Here is a 14,398-nt window from a genome sequence, read left to right as displayed (position 1 = left end):
GTACAAGAAGGGACAAGCAAAAATCAAGGTCAGTTAAACAAAGAGTGGGTCATAACAGGCAGTAAAAAAAACAGATCAGAAAACCGCTCAGTATGTCCAAAGAGAAGCAATACCTCACAATGACTATGACTAAAGCCCGGGCTTATATACTAGACTAAATGAGTCACATGACAACAAACACAGGTGCACACTCTTAATACTCAGGGGTTTGTGAGTGCTGATAGGTGCGTGAATGATTGTCCAAAGTCATATCATCTCCTGAGGGATTGTGGGCAATGGAATCCATTCTGGACTCCGAGTCCGAGGGAAGTTGCTCATGCACATGATCTCCCAACGCATTCTGGGAAATGGAGTCTGAATCCGCCCGAGGCGTGACACAGGGGTCACAGTATCTACAGTGCAAACTTTTTATTTGTTACCTAAAACAACCAGTAAACCTATACTGAGTTCTGAGTGCTCATATCTATTCTAAATGATGGTAAAATCTGAAAAAAAACTTTTTGGGTACTATTTTGCCTTATAACACCCTGTATGTAGCTCTCCACCATGAATGTGTTTTTGAAAATATATTTAAACCAATATCTTATCTCAAAACTATTGTAAAACAATGTCCCAGGCACCAGGCAGCACATTGGTAATTATTTAATATGATAACTTCCTGTGATGTTGCTTTAAGTGGCAGATGTCTGGTTCCCATCACCATCGCTGTGAATGTTTCTGTTCAAACGTTTCTCTAGAATGTCACACTTCACATCAAACCACTCTGAATGACTTTGTTTGCATCTTAATGTTTTAATTATGGAGAGATGTTGAAAAATCAGTGAAACATAACCAACTGCTCTTCATACAGACACTCTGGCTGCAAAAACATCTACAGGATAATCACTGGTGTGCTGATGAGCAAGCGCATGTAACTACATCACTATTCAGAGTAGATTCAGAAAGAAACATGAACACCTGCCACCTTATCTGATTCTGTTGCATTAAAAACATGGTCTATATTTTGCCCAAGCTCTGTGGTCAAAATGTAGAGCATGTTTAGCAAAGAGGTCTGAAAGTAGTTTAGGTACAGATAAACCACTTCATAGATTAAAGATAAAAGATCTAGACTAGACCAGTCAAGACTACATTTTGAAATATTATATATAATACAGTGAGCAGAGTCATTACTGACCTGTAGAAGCTTGATTACCCAGTATAGATGTTGGGAGGTGGAACAGACTGGCTACTACCTTGTACTTCCACTTACTGGCCACTTTATTAGGAACCTCTACCTTGTACGTCCACTCACTGGCCACTTTATTAGAAACCCCTACCGTGTACTTCCACTCACTGGCCACTTTATTAGAAACCCCTACCTTGTACTTCCACTTATTGGCCACTTTATTAGAAACCCCTACCTTGTACGTCCACTCACTGGCCACTTTATTAGAAACCCTTACCTTGTACTTCCACTCACTGACCACTTCTTTAGAAACCCCTACCTTGTACTTCCACTCACTGACCACTTCGTTAGAAACCCCTACCTTGTATGTCCACTCACTGGCCACTTTATTAGCAACCCCTACCTTGTACTTTTTTTTAGAAACATCTACCTTGTTTTTCCACTCACTGGCCACTTTATTAGAAACGTCTACCTTTTAGTTCCACTCACTGGCCACCTTCATTATAGCTGCACTGTAGTGGTGTACAATTACAGACTGTAGCCCAGTGGTCTCCAACCCTGGTCCTGGAGAGCTACCTGCCTGCAGAGCCTAGTTCCAACTATAATTTGAAACACCTGCTCCAGCGAATCAACCTCTTCCCAACTCCCTGATTGGCTGGATCAGATGTATTAGAGTTAAAGTAAGGGGCGGGGCATCTTATTGGATACAGGTTTGAACTAAACTCTGAAGGAAAGAAGTTTTCAGGACCTGGATTGGAGACCACTGCTGTAGCCTGTTGCTGCACAATTTGTCAGCTGTCCTCTACCTCGTTTTACTACAGGACTTCACACTATGAAGTCATACTACAGGATGTCATGCTACTTCGGTGGTGGACTAGTTTCAGCACAGCAATGTCATGACCTGGTAGTGGTCACTGTAGCTGTCTGGCACAAGTGTATCAAGCACAGCGGTGTTGCTGGGGTTTTTACATGCACTGAGAAATCTGTTTACTGGGCTAAAATCAAGCTCTCTTTATCAGATTTCTAGACCTTACTCTGATCTAAGAAATCTGAGAATGCTGTTCACATGACCAATTGAATAATCAGATAACTGCACAAATCAGATTATGATCATTTTTTTAAGTGCATGTAAACGCACTCATTGTCTTGCTGCAACAACCAGGGACATCCCTGAAAAAGATGTCATCTGGATGGCAGCATTTGTTGCTCCAAAATGCGTATGAACCCCTCAGCATTAACTGTTCCTTCACATATGTGCAAGTTACCCACTAACACACCCTCATACCATGACAGACGTTGGCTTTGGAACTTTGGTAACAGTCAGGATGTTCCTTTTCCTTTTTGGCCCGAATACAACGTCCGAAGTCAGCACAACGCCTCTTGCTTAAAATGATTACCCACTGCATTCAGCTACAAGGTGATTTTTATAGCCTTCAAGTAGAAAAGCTGAGATTTATGATACAGATATCGTTATAGGAATGTCCAATGATATCGTAACAGGAGTTCCGTTTCATAACGCTATTATTTATTTATTTCACACCTGAGTGGAGTTTTGCATGTGTTTAAAATTCAGCTGTTCGCAATAGTCTAATGCGCTAAAGTTAGACTGTCGAAAAGCCCAGAGGTGCACGGTGGCAAAGTGTCAGTCAAACTGTGAAAGAGGGTTAGACAGCGTTCGCCTCTGCAGCTGTGGTTCAGAAACAATTCATTATAAATGGTCGCTGTTGACCTAGTTTCTATAGGAACACATTTGCTCTCGCAGCCCTGGAGAGCTTTCTCCCATCCCACGACTCTCGCCATCCTGCACGCTGCTCTGAATTCTAAATCTCGGGAAAAAAAGGGGATAGAGAGAGATACGGCCACGCTAAGATCTACCTCTACTGAAACCGCTCGCACAGCTAACGTCACTTACTGTGATTCCTCGAACGATTGAGGGCAACCAGTTCCTCTCACACAGCCGAGCTGCACTTAAATTATTTGTGGAACTTCATCAAGGAATGACTTCAATGAGTCATCAGTGTTCTCCCGAGTTCATTGCTCATGAATTAAGGAGAACATTGATGACTTACTAGGCTGTATGTGTTTATTATTTAAAGGAATTCAGTTAAAATGGGTATGAATTTTGACATGTTTCACTGTACTTAGCAAAAGAACAGAAAACTTGTTCATTCAAAATGTACTACAGAAGCTATCGGGCTCTATAATTCCAGTCAGTGAGTTTTCTATAGATGCAGTAGAGATTAGGTTGGAAAACGCTGAAGTATTCCTTTAGTAATAAATACACAAAGCCTATAAAGTCATCAATGTTCTTCTTCAGCACCTGCCCATGGGCCTTTATTATAAGTATATTTCGGGGCAACAGTTTGCTTCTGTTAGTTTACTAAGTACAGGGAAACATTTTGAAATTAATTTAAATGATAATAATACAGATGTGGTAGATAGAGATGAGGCTAAAAAACACTGGAGTATTCCTTTAAACACATATTGGCTGTGATCAAAGTTGATCCCTACTCCCCCATTAGTATTGTGTTATATGGATCATTCCACTAAATTGATTCAAAGTCAGAGCTGAAAACCCATTTCAGACTTTTCACTGACTTTACTCTAAAATCCTTTTGCTTTGAATGACTCTATAGCTTAATTATGTGTTTTTTTTATTATAACCCCATTTCATTTTGCTGAGCCAGCAACAATTTTTTAAAAAGGTGGGAGGGGCAACAAAAGCCTGGTAAAGTTGTGTAATGCTGAAAAAAACACCTTGTGGAACATTTCACAACTATTTAGAATAATTGGCGGCACTGCATTAAAAACAGACAAGATTCTGTAGTGGAAATCACTGCATGGGCTCAGAATCACTTCTGAAAACCATTATCTGTGAACACAGTTCGATGCTGCATCCACAAACCCAAGCTAAAAGTTTACCATGCAAAGAAGAAACCATGTTTAAACTGTATCCAGAAATGCCACCATCCATGCATCTGTGATTGTATAGGCGTGCATTAGTGCACATGGCATGGGTGACTTGCCCATCTGTGAAGGCACCATTAATGCTGGACAATATATGTAAGTTTTGGAGCGACACATGCTGCCATCCACACAACGTCTTTTTCAGGGAAGGCCTTGCTTATTTCAGCAAGACAATGCCAAAATACATTCTGCACTAATTACAACAGCATGGCTCCGTAGTAAAAGATTCTGGGTTGGGCAGATGAAATCCTGTATGAAGCAAAAACCGGAAAATATTTTACTTTCAAAGCTACAGCAATTGTTCTCCTGTTGTTAAAAGAAGAGGTTATCCAACACAATGGTAAACATACCCCAGTCCCAGCTTTTTTGTAATGTGTTGCTGGCACCAAATTCAAAATGGGCGTTTATTTTCCAAAAAAAACAAAAAATATTCTCAGTTTCAACTTTGATATGCTGTCTTTGTACTATTTTGAATTGAAATTACATACATACACACACACACACACACACACACACACACACACACACCGATCAACCATAACATTATGTCCTTGTTTCTACGCTCATTGTCCATTTTATCAGCTCCACTTACTATATAGGTGCACTTTGTAGTTCTACAATTACAGACTGTAGTCCATCTGTTTCTCTGCATACTTTGTTAGCCCCCTTTTACCCTGTTCTTCAATGGTCAGGACCCCCACAGGACCACCACAGAGCAGGTATTATTTGAGTCTTGGATCATTCTCAGCACTACGGTGACACTGATATGGTGGTGTGTTAGTGTGTGTTGCGCTGGTATGAGTGGATCAGGCGCAGCAGTGCTGCTGGAGTTTTTAAACACCTCAGTGTCACTGCTAGACTGAGAATAGTCCACCAACCAAAAACATCCAGTCAACAGCATCCTGTGACCACCAATGAAGGACTAGAGGACGATTAGCTCATACTGTACAGCAAGAGATGAGCTTTCGTCTCTGGCTTTACATCTACAGGGTGGACCAACAACGCAGGTGTATCTAATAAAGTGGACAGTGAGTGGACACACACATATTTATATATATATATATATATATATATATATATATATATTTATATATATATATATATACACAAGAAAAGCATGCAAGGAAGTGAAAGCATGGCTTTTATTGCTCCAGCTTTGGTAGCTGTATCAGCTGTGAGCTTAACAATCACAAGATAAGTCATACTTTCACACTTCTGTTTTCTTCTGTGCACCAAAAGAACATAGTAATTAACTATTGGTTTAGCCTTTCGTCCAGCACTATAGATACTCAGCAAAGAAAGAGAGATTGGGGAGGGGGGGGCGATCTTCGCAGCAATAGCTCCTGGTAGGTGTAAACAATATGAATTAGGTTTTCTGCATTTTTGCTTCTTTAGAGGACTTATGCAAAATGGGAATGATGCTCCCCATCCCCTGCAGTGTCTTACATAATCAGAACAGACCAAAGTGCTGAAGAAAGAAATTCATTTTCAAGCACAAAGAAATGCACATAATAAAGCTTTTCCTCCATGTAGTCCTGATATCTTGACCTAATTCTTAAAGTCAACATGAACTGGAAGTTTTTTCTTCGGTACTGTGATGTATTTCAGAGTATTCAGGAGGGTCTCTGAGCTAGTTGTGCATTGATAGGAAGAGCTTGGCAAATCTGAGTTGAGTCTCTAATTTTCAGTTTCTGGGGCGAGAATCCTAGTCGAGTCTCGAGTCTCTGGAGTGAGAGTTCGAGTCAAGTCTTGACTCTCTGGGTTGAGAGTCTGAATTGTGTCCCGGGGGTGCGAGTCTTAGTTGAGTCTCGAATTGCCTAGGGTAAGAGCACAAGTCAAGCTTTGATTCGAATTTAGAGTCTCTGGGATGTTAGTCTAAGTCATGTTTAGAGTCTCTGAGTTGCGAGTCATGTTTAGAATCTTTGAGATGCGAGTGCAGGTCGAGTGCAAGTCGAGTTTAGAGTCTCTGAAATGCGAGTACAAGTCGAGTTTAGAGTCTCTGAAATGCGAGTACAAGTCGAGTTTAGAATCTCTGAGGTGCGAGTGCAAGTTGAGTTTAGAGTCTCTGAGTTGCGAGTCATGTTTAGAATCTCTGAGATGCGAGTGCAGGTCGAGTGCAAGTCGAGTTTAGAGTCTCTGAGATGCGAGTGCAAGTTGAGTTTAATATCTCTGAGGTGCGAGTGCAAGTTGAGTTTAGAGTCTCTGAGGTGCAAGTACAAGTCGAGTTTAATATCTCTGAGGTGCGAGTGCAAGTTGAGTTTAGAATCTCTGAGGTGCGAGTGCAAGTTGAGTTTAGAATCTCTGAGGTGCGAGTGCAAGTCAAGTTTAGAGTCTCTGAGGTGCGAGTGCAAGTCAAGTTTAGAGTCTCTGAGGTGCAAGTACAAGTCGAGTTTAATATCTCTGAGGTGCGAGTGCAAGTTGAGTTTAGAGTCTCTGAGGTGCGAGTACAAGTCAAGTTTAGAGTCTCTGAAATGTGAGTACAAGTCGAGTTTAGAATCTCTAAGATGCGAGTGCAAGGCAAGTTTAATATCTCTGATGTGCGAGTGCAAGTCAAGTTTAGAGTCTCTGAGGTGCAAGTGCACGTGGAGTTTAGAGTCTGTGGTGCGAGTACAAGTCAAGTGCAAATCAAGTTTAGAGTCTCTGAGGTGTGAGTGCAAGTCGAGTTTAGAGTCTCTAAGGTGTGAGTATGAGTCGAGTTTAGAATCTCTGAGGTGCGAGTGCAAGTTAAGTTTAGAATTTCTGGGATGAAAGTCTAAGTAGGGTCTCAGGTCTCTGGGGTGTGAGTCTCAGTCAAGTTTATAGTCTCTGAGATGCAAGTCTAAGTCTAGTCTCGAGTCTCTAGGGTGCAAGTCTGAGTCAGGTCTCAAGTCTCTGATTGAGAGCAGAAGTCCAGCCTTAAGTTACTGGGGTAAGAGTCTGAGTCGAGTCTCTGGGGTGTGAGCCCGAGTCGAGTCTCTGGGGTGCAAGTCTGAGTCTCGAGTCCATGGGGTGCAAGTCTGAGTTGAGTTTGGAATCTATGGGGTGTAAGTCTGAGTTGAGTTTCGAGTTTCTGGGCTGCAAGTCTAAGTCTAGTCTCGAGTCTCTGGGGTGCAAGTCCGAGTCAGGTCTCAAGTCTCTGGTCCAGAGCGCAAGTCCAGCCTTAGGTCTCTGGGGTAGGGTTCCGAGTTAAGTTTAGAGTCTCTGGAGTGCAAGAATGTAACTGGGGGTGCGAGTGTGAGCTGTGAGCTAAATTAGCTGACAACCTCTGCTAAATGAGTTGCTGCCCCAGCCAGCAAACTGCATTCTAGCCAACAGTTTCAGGTTGGTTTGCCTCTTTCCTATAAGCACTGCATTTACTTCACATTGTGCTTTGCTCTGTCCATTACCCTGAAGGTTTTTCTATAGTGACAGCTCGTCGTTTGAAGCCTTATTGAGCCTGATGCTGCTGCGAGCTGCAGGAGAACAGCATTCAATAAATAACTCTACATGACTGCTGCAAATCAACACATGGTTAACACCAGGAAAGGAATAAAGGAAAGGTGTGTAGTTCCATCTAAACTGGTTTCTTGTAACACAAGGAAATGATCTTGGAGTCTCGCACAATGTGGTGATTTTCCTGCTCTAGCACATCAACTAAACCCGATAATTAACTGATGCATTGATTCAGGTGTGCTTGAGCAGAAAAGTCACTGAACTTTGAGGAATCAGAGCTCTATTTGAGCCTAGGGGAATTCCACCAAGGTTTCTAAATTTATCTGTAGTTGAGTTGTAAACAGAGTCATTCAAAACAGTTTGATGTCAAAAGGTTCATTGTAGAGACATTTACAGATGCTGATTTCTTTACAGTAGTGGTGATAGGATCCAGGGGTCACAATGTCTGCAACACAAATATAGCCATTTTATTTACTAACCAGAACCACCAGTGAACCTGTCTTCTTAATTTTTACACGTAATGATGATAACATTACAATAGTAGTAAGTCTGAAAAATACTCTTTGAGGACTATGGTGCCTTACAACACCCTGGATGTACCTCTCTCCCATGGATTAATTTAAAACAGTAAGGTTTAATCCACAATTATATATCAAAACTATCTCAAAACAATGTCTCAGATTTCAGGCAGCACATTCATAACCATTTTATGTAATAACTTTATGTGAGGGCACTATAGGAGGTATTAAACTCTTCAGACATCTGCTCCTGTCACTGAGTGAACTTTGCTTACATCTTAACCATTTAATTATGCAAAAATAAAAAAAAAAAATGGGTGAATTTTCCTTTTAAGACTTATCCTAGATTAGAGAAGAAGACTTCAACTCTGAAGTACTCTTCCAGTTCAGAAAACTCTGACCCATTCCATAGTGACGCAGACATCTTATTGTTAATGATAGGTCCATGTTGTCAGTATACTTTGGTGAACCCCTTAAATGGCCAGAGCCTACTGGCGGGCCAAAGGTTTTATTATATACTCTCTAACCTAAGAACAGCTCATCCAGTTTGTACTGAAGTCCTTGTAGCTACTGAATAATAAGGCTTAGTATGTAATAAACCTGGGATTTTAAGGGGTTAAACAATCCAACATTCAAAAGAAGAAGTTCAGTTAGCTGTACTCATGGAAGAGGAAGTGAGTAAGGCCTATTTTTCTTTGAATGGATTCCAACAATTCACTTAACTGCACAGGTGTAGCTAAACAACAACTGGGCACTGAGAGTCTAAACTGCTGTCCTGTCATAAGTTCCCTAAAACCAGTTTCAGAAGTTTAGTAGCCTATTGTCCTTCTACCAGTGAGGAAATCAATATGGCTAGAGTTCAGTAGGGAACCCTAAATGAAGAACTACTGATCTGTGAGTACTAAAAATACATACATACATACATACATACATACAACATCTAAACCGCTTATCCTTCTGGGTCGCGGTGGGGTGCTGGAGCCTATCCCAGCTGTCATTGGGCGGAAGGCAGGATACACCCTGGACAGGTCGCCAGTCCATCGCAGGGCGTACTACAAATAAATGTTTGTAATTTTTAATTGATTTCTATTCACCAGAGTCATACTACAGTCATATTGAACAATTACAGTGCAGTTCTTGTTTCACTGTTACATTTTGGATGGAAACAAAAGGGTAAAAGTCTTGAAATGCCCAGCAGAAAACTGGCCAATCAGGACTTGTTTTTCTCCATGGTATTTAGGTAGACACAGCTAAGCGAGCTCTCCTGTTGGTTAGGACTTCAAAAGATATAGAGAAGGCATAACGTGTTAGATTAACCATCAGCATCATGGCAAAGTGAAGGAATCAACTAATCATGTTTTGATTTCCAATGGGCAGCACCACTTTCATGAGGGGAAAAAAAAGGTCACTGTAGGTCACGTACATCAGGCTCTAGTCCTCGTGGACCAAAACACTGCAGACTTCAGCACACAGCCTCATTAAACACACCTGATTCAGCTCATCAGCTAATTAACAAGGCCTTCATGAACTGAATTCAGAGTTAGATAAGGGGAAAAACACTTTGGCCCGGTAGGTCCCCAGTTTGACAGGCCTGCTTTCAGAGGGATACCGTCATGGCCCTCTACGCCCTCAGAGAATATCAGAGAAGATATTCTAAAAATAACATTTTAAAATTGAGCAGTCCAAATTTATCTGATCAACATCTAAACAAACACAAATCTAAGCAAATAAATCCTTCAAACCTGTCTATTCAATTTGTACTGGAATGTGAAGGGTTAAATTAAAGACGGCCTTTCGTCTCCCTAATTTTGCCACCTCTGTTGTTGCTGGAAGGATTGTTGGTGATTGGTAGTCCAGCTATAAATGTATAAAATACAGAGGGCCAAGCAATAGTAATTCAATGAGAGACCAATTTCAAATGAGAGTAAAATTGACCAATCATATCTTCCCTCTAAATGGGTGGGCTTTGTTATCTCTATCTTTATGACAAGCTTTGCCCGCTGTGGAGACGAGCTGTGTCCCAATTCAGGGGCTGCATCCTTCGAAGGACGCTGTCTACGAAGGCATGTCCTTTGAAGGCTGTGTAGACCCACGAAGGCTGGACTGAAATGAGACAGTCTACTTTATGTCGGACTTCCTGTTTGCGTCACAGCACCGCTGTTCCCGCCCTTACCGGTGTGTCACAAAATGCCGCTGTTGTCAAGTTATTTTAAAGTTCTTTAAAGACGGAGCCAGAAACTTTGATTTTTGTTTTATTTTTTTATTTATTAGAGCTGGAGATGCTTCTCTCTGTCGGCTCCTTGCTCCCTAAAACAACACAAAGCGTTAGCATAACATTGGGACTCAGTCTAATCCCAATACATACATTTAAAATAGTCTCCTCAGTCGTTGTTCACTCCTCTGCTGACGCCGCCATGTTCTCGAATCTCTGCCGGCAAGCAATGAACCTCAGGAGATATTGGCTGGCTAACGGATGGATCCTTCGTTGCCATGGAAAAGAAGGACACATTTCTCTGCCACATCTGAAGAAGCCTTTGAAATAGGACAGCCACTGTGATGCAATCGGCCTTCAAACATGGCCTCCAAAGGATGCAGCCCCTGAATTGGGACGCAGCTACGAAGCTAGTGAAAAAAAGCTAGCTAGCTTGTTGGCTCATGATGGAAGCCGAGAGTAACGTTACTGCTACTAAGGACATCGCTGCGCATTTATTATGCATGTCATTTTCTAGATCAACTTTTAATGAGAAGTTGGAGTTAATCCGCAAAGGATGACCTACACCAGAGCTTAATTTGGTGCAAAAAGGCTTTTGAGAGGCATTTCAGCTCCAGGAATTACACCACAATACCTCTGGATGACAGGATCGACCAAGGAGCAAAAGCTCTACTGCTGGGACTGCTCGCTGTTTGGCGCGGAGAGGGGGTCTCGGGCCAAAGATGGATTTTGTGATTTAGGAAGTTTATCCAAGTCAGCCCATCACCATTAGAATGCTTGAGAAGCAACTGTTGATTAATTTAAAAGCAAAGGATCAGTTGCATGATCATCCACTTCATCCAAAAGGACAGGACGATGGACTACATTTTCCTGTTGCCCTGATCAAAGAACACAGCCAAAAAACAGCCATTATGCGGAATTACTGGCCAATTTTCTGACGCTAATGTGTCTGACGCTCCTGGCTGCTTGTCTATGCGCGCTGTCGTGATGTCAAGGCTTGTATGAAATGTCGTTGGTGTTGTGTGGTAGGAGGGCGGGACTGTCATGCCTTTTGAACCCCGGCCAGTCATCTCCATATTATATGTTGAAGGTGAGGTCATGGTCTGAACTCACAAACAGAAATCAGCATTATCATATGGGTTTTTCCTCATGTTTTGACCACCACTGCTAGAATTAAAGTTATTGGATGGATCAGCATCTTTGATTTATAGCTCGAAACATCTGCTATGGTTGATTGAGCTGATTTGACAAGGTAAAAATGATGGATATATGCCTAAAGAGCCTGGTCTAGTCTGGTTTCACAATGATGTCTTTATGTCACCCCTGAGGCTCCATAAACCAAGCATCCTATTGGAATTTATATGGCAACTTGCACACTCATACACACTCCAATTTTCTTACATATTTTAATATTTCTCTTTCTTCTTTTCATCTGCACAGCCCTTGATATCTAATCGGAACTTCTTGGAATACACTTAGCTTTGTTGTCAAGAGGAGACAGGGTAAATAAGTCTCGGCCTTGGCCACGACAGACAGTGGAGATGCATGGATGCCTCATAGCAAGGGCATAATGGAAGCAGCAGGGAGCAGGGCGGCACTCTCTGGCTTTTAATGGCCCTCTGCTCTCTTTTCTCCACTCCCTCTGGCAGACACACACACGCATTTGTTTTTATACAATGTCAGGACACGGGTTAATGTTCCATATGTATTATATATACAGTACTGTGCAAACATCAGAGACCATCCTTCAATTATATAGATTCCAGTCAAAACAGCCATTAAGTGGAAGATATTCATTTTTCAGGAGATATTTCTGAGGAGATTAGATATAAGACAATCCACTTGCATAAGAAAATAAGTGATAATAATAATAAAACAGAGAAAATTGAACTCCTAACAACTTCTAACAATCGCAAGACCCGGTAAACCACCAAAACTGTCAGAGAGAGAGGAGAGAAACGAGCTCCACTCTTGCTTGAGATATGAAAAGCAGAAAATGCAACCAACTTCTAAGACTGAACTTTGTAGGTATGGAAAAAATATCCCTGAAGATTTCTTTGAAAAACTAAAAGTAAATAATAAAGCTGTAATAAAGGCAAAGGAAAGACACAGAAAAATCCTGAAATATTTGATACTATATTTAGGTGTTGAGGCCTTTGAAAGTTACCCTAAGCCCCCCCCCGCCCCCCACACACACACACACCCAATGATAGAACAAACGTGTTTATATTACATTTAACTTATTACAATTGTATTAACCTTCTAATATTGTTCATTTTAAGTGTTCTATTAACAAAATATAGTGTAATGTTATAAAATTAATTTGAAAACTCTTTATTAGTACATTTCCACATTGTTTTGTCTTTTTGGCTATCAGCCCACCTCAGACATTTACCTTTGGTCCCCAAGACCCCAAGACAAAACGTTTTGGGCCCTGTCCTATATGAATTATATTTATGCATGTACCTACATATATACATGTATTGGTGTGTCTATGACTATTAATATGTCCCATATATTATATTTGTAAGTATCTCTATGATAATGTCCACTTTTGTTGTTAGCCCTGTTTTCCTGTGTTTTTTGCTCCAGTCATGTTTGTCCTGAGAATGTATGAAAACAAATACAATGACTCACACACACATAAAAACACACTGTGTATGTGAATTAGCTGCTTGAGCACACACTTGCTCGCTGGAGCTAAGGAGATGCGCGCACACACACACACACACACACACACACACACACACACAGAGCCCTGTGGCTGAGACACATCAGTGAGTTCATCTGATGTCCCTGAAAGGAGTCCCCAGCCTACATAAAGAGTAGTGGATGGTGTTCAGGCAGCACGGAGTCCTATTTAAAAATCTCCCAATGCTGTCCCACAGCAGAGCGCAGGTGGAAATAATCTTCCTCTCCCTCCCCCTCTCTCTTTCTCTATCTCTCTCTCTCACTGACACACAGCGATGCATGCTTCATCATCAACATGCAAGGACACAGGAACCCTTTACCAGGACACACAAAAACTCTCTGACCGTACACACTTGTCTTCACTGTTTACATGCCAAACTGAGCTGATTTCTCTCTCCACCTTCCCCTCATGCCCTGCATACATCACACACAAATGAGCTGGCTAATTACTACACATGGCTAGTCAGACATTCTAGATCTCATCCAATCTCATTTTGTGAACTTTTCCTTTCATTGTAAGGATGTGTTCTTTGGCTTTTTTGCCTGAGGATAAGCATACTTACTAATAATAAAAATTTTTCAATAAGCCTTGTTCTGCTTGCTAAATACTACATACAACTGCACATATAAAACAAACTTAATGTGTACAGTACTTTGCTTTAGTTATTTATATACTTCTTTATAATTTTTTACTTTTTTTTTGTTTGTTTAAACAGGCAAGTCATCAAGAACATATTCTTATTTACAGTGGTGGCCTGGCAAGCAGCAGAAGCCACTTGAGGAAAAAAGAAATACAAAAGAGGGATAAATAAGTAGGAAACAGAAACAGACAATGAGGCGACAGTCAATAACGGAAAAAAAGATAACATAAAACGGCAAACACCTAAAATTAACCCCTCACGTTGAAAGAACATACTGAAACTAACACATTGGCCTGAAACACATTGGCCTGAAACACACTGGCCTGAAACACATTGGTCTGAAACACATTGGCCTGAAACACACTGGCCTGAAACACATTGGTCTGAAACACATTGGCCTGAAACACACTGGCCTGACACTATACAGTATACAATTCAGTATACATGATGGGCTGTGAAATGCTTTACACACTGGTGGGAACAAAATCACCCTGAGGTTAATCTGCTGAGTACTAAAGTATTGAAAATGCTGAGCTCTATTACTTTGGTGGTGGGTTTATGGGTGCCATGTGGGGGCGGAATGTTGGGGGGTTGGGTGCTTTATTTTGTTGCTATGTCTTTTGTTGCCTACTGTATTTTGTATTACACTGGAGCACTATCTTAAAAATAAAAACATTTGATCGCAAAAAAAGAAAATGCTGAGCTGAACCTGATGTTGCAACAGTTTTATGGCTCTATCTGTGACAGTGTAGTAAAGCTGGTTTCAAAAACGACTAAAGCTGCACTGTAAGAG

This window comes from Colossoma macropomum, unplaced genomic scaffold (genome assembly GCF_904425465.1).
Source record: "Colossoma macropomum unplaced genomic scaffold, Colossoma_macropomum, whole genome shotgun sequence".
In the NCBI taxonomy this organism is placed as follows: Eukaryota; Metazoa; Chordata; class Actinopteri; order Characiformes; family Serrasalmidae; genus Colossoma; species Colossoma macropomum.
The sequence above is the reverse complement of the archived record's forward strand: the minus strand, read 5'-3'. Positions refer to the sequence as shown.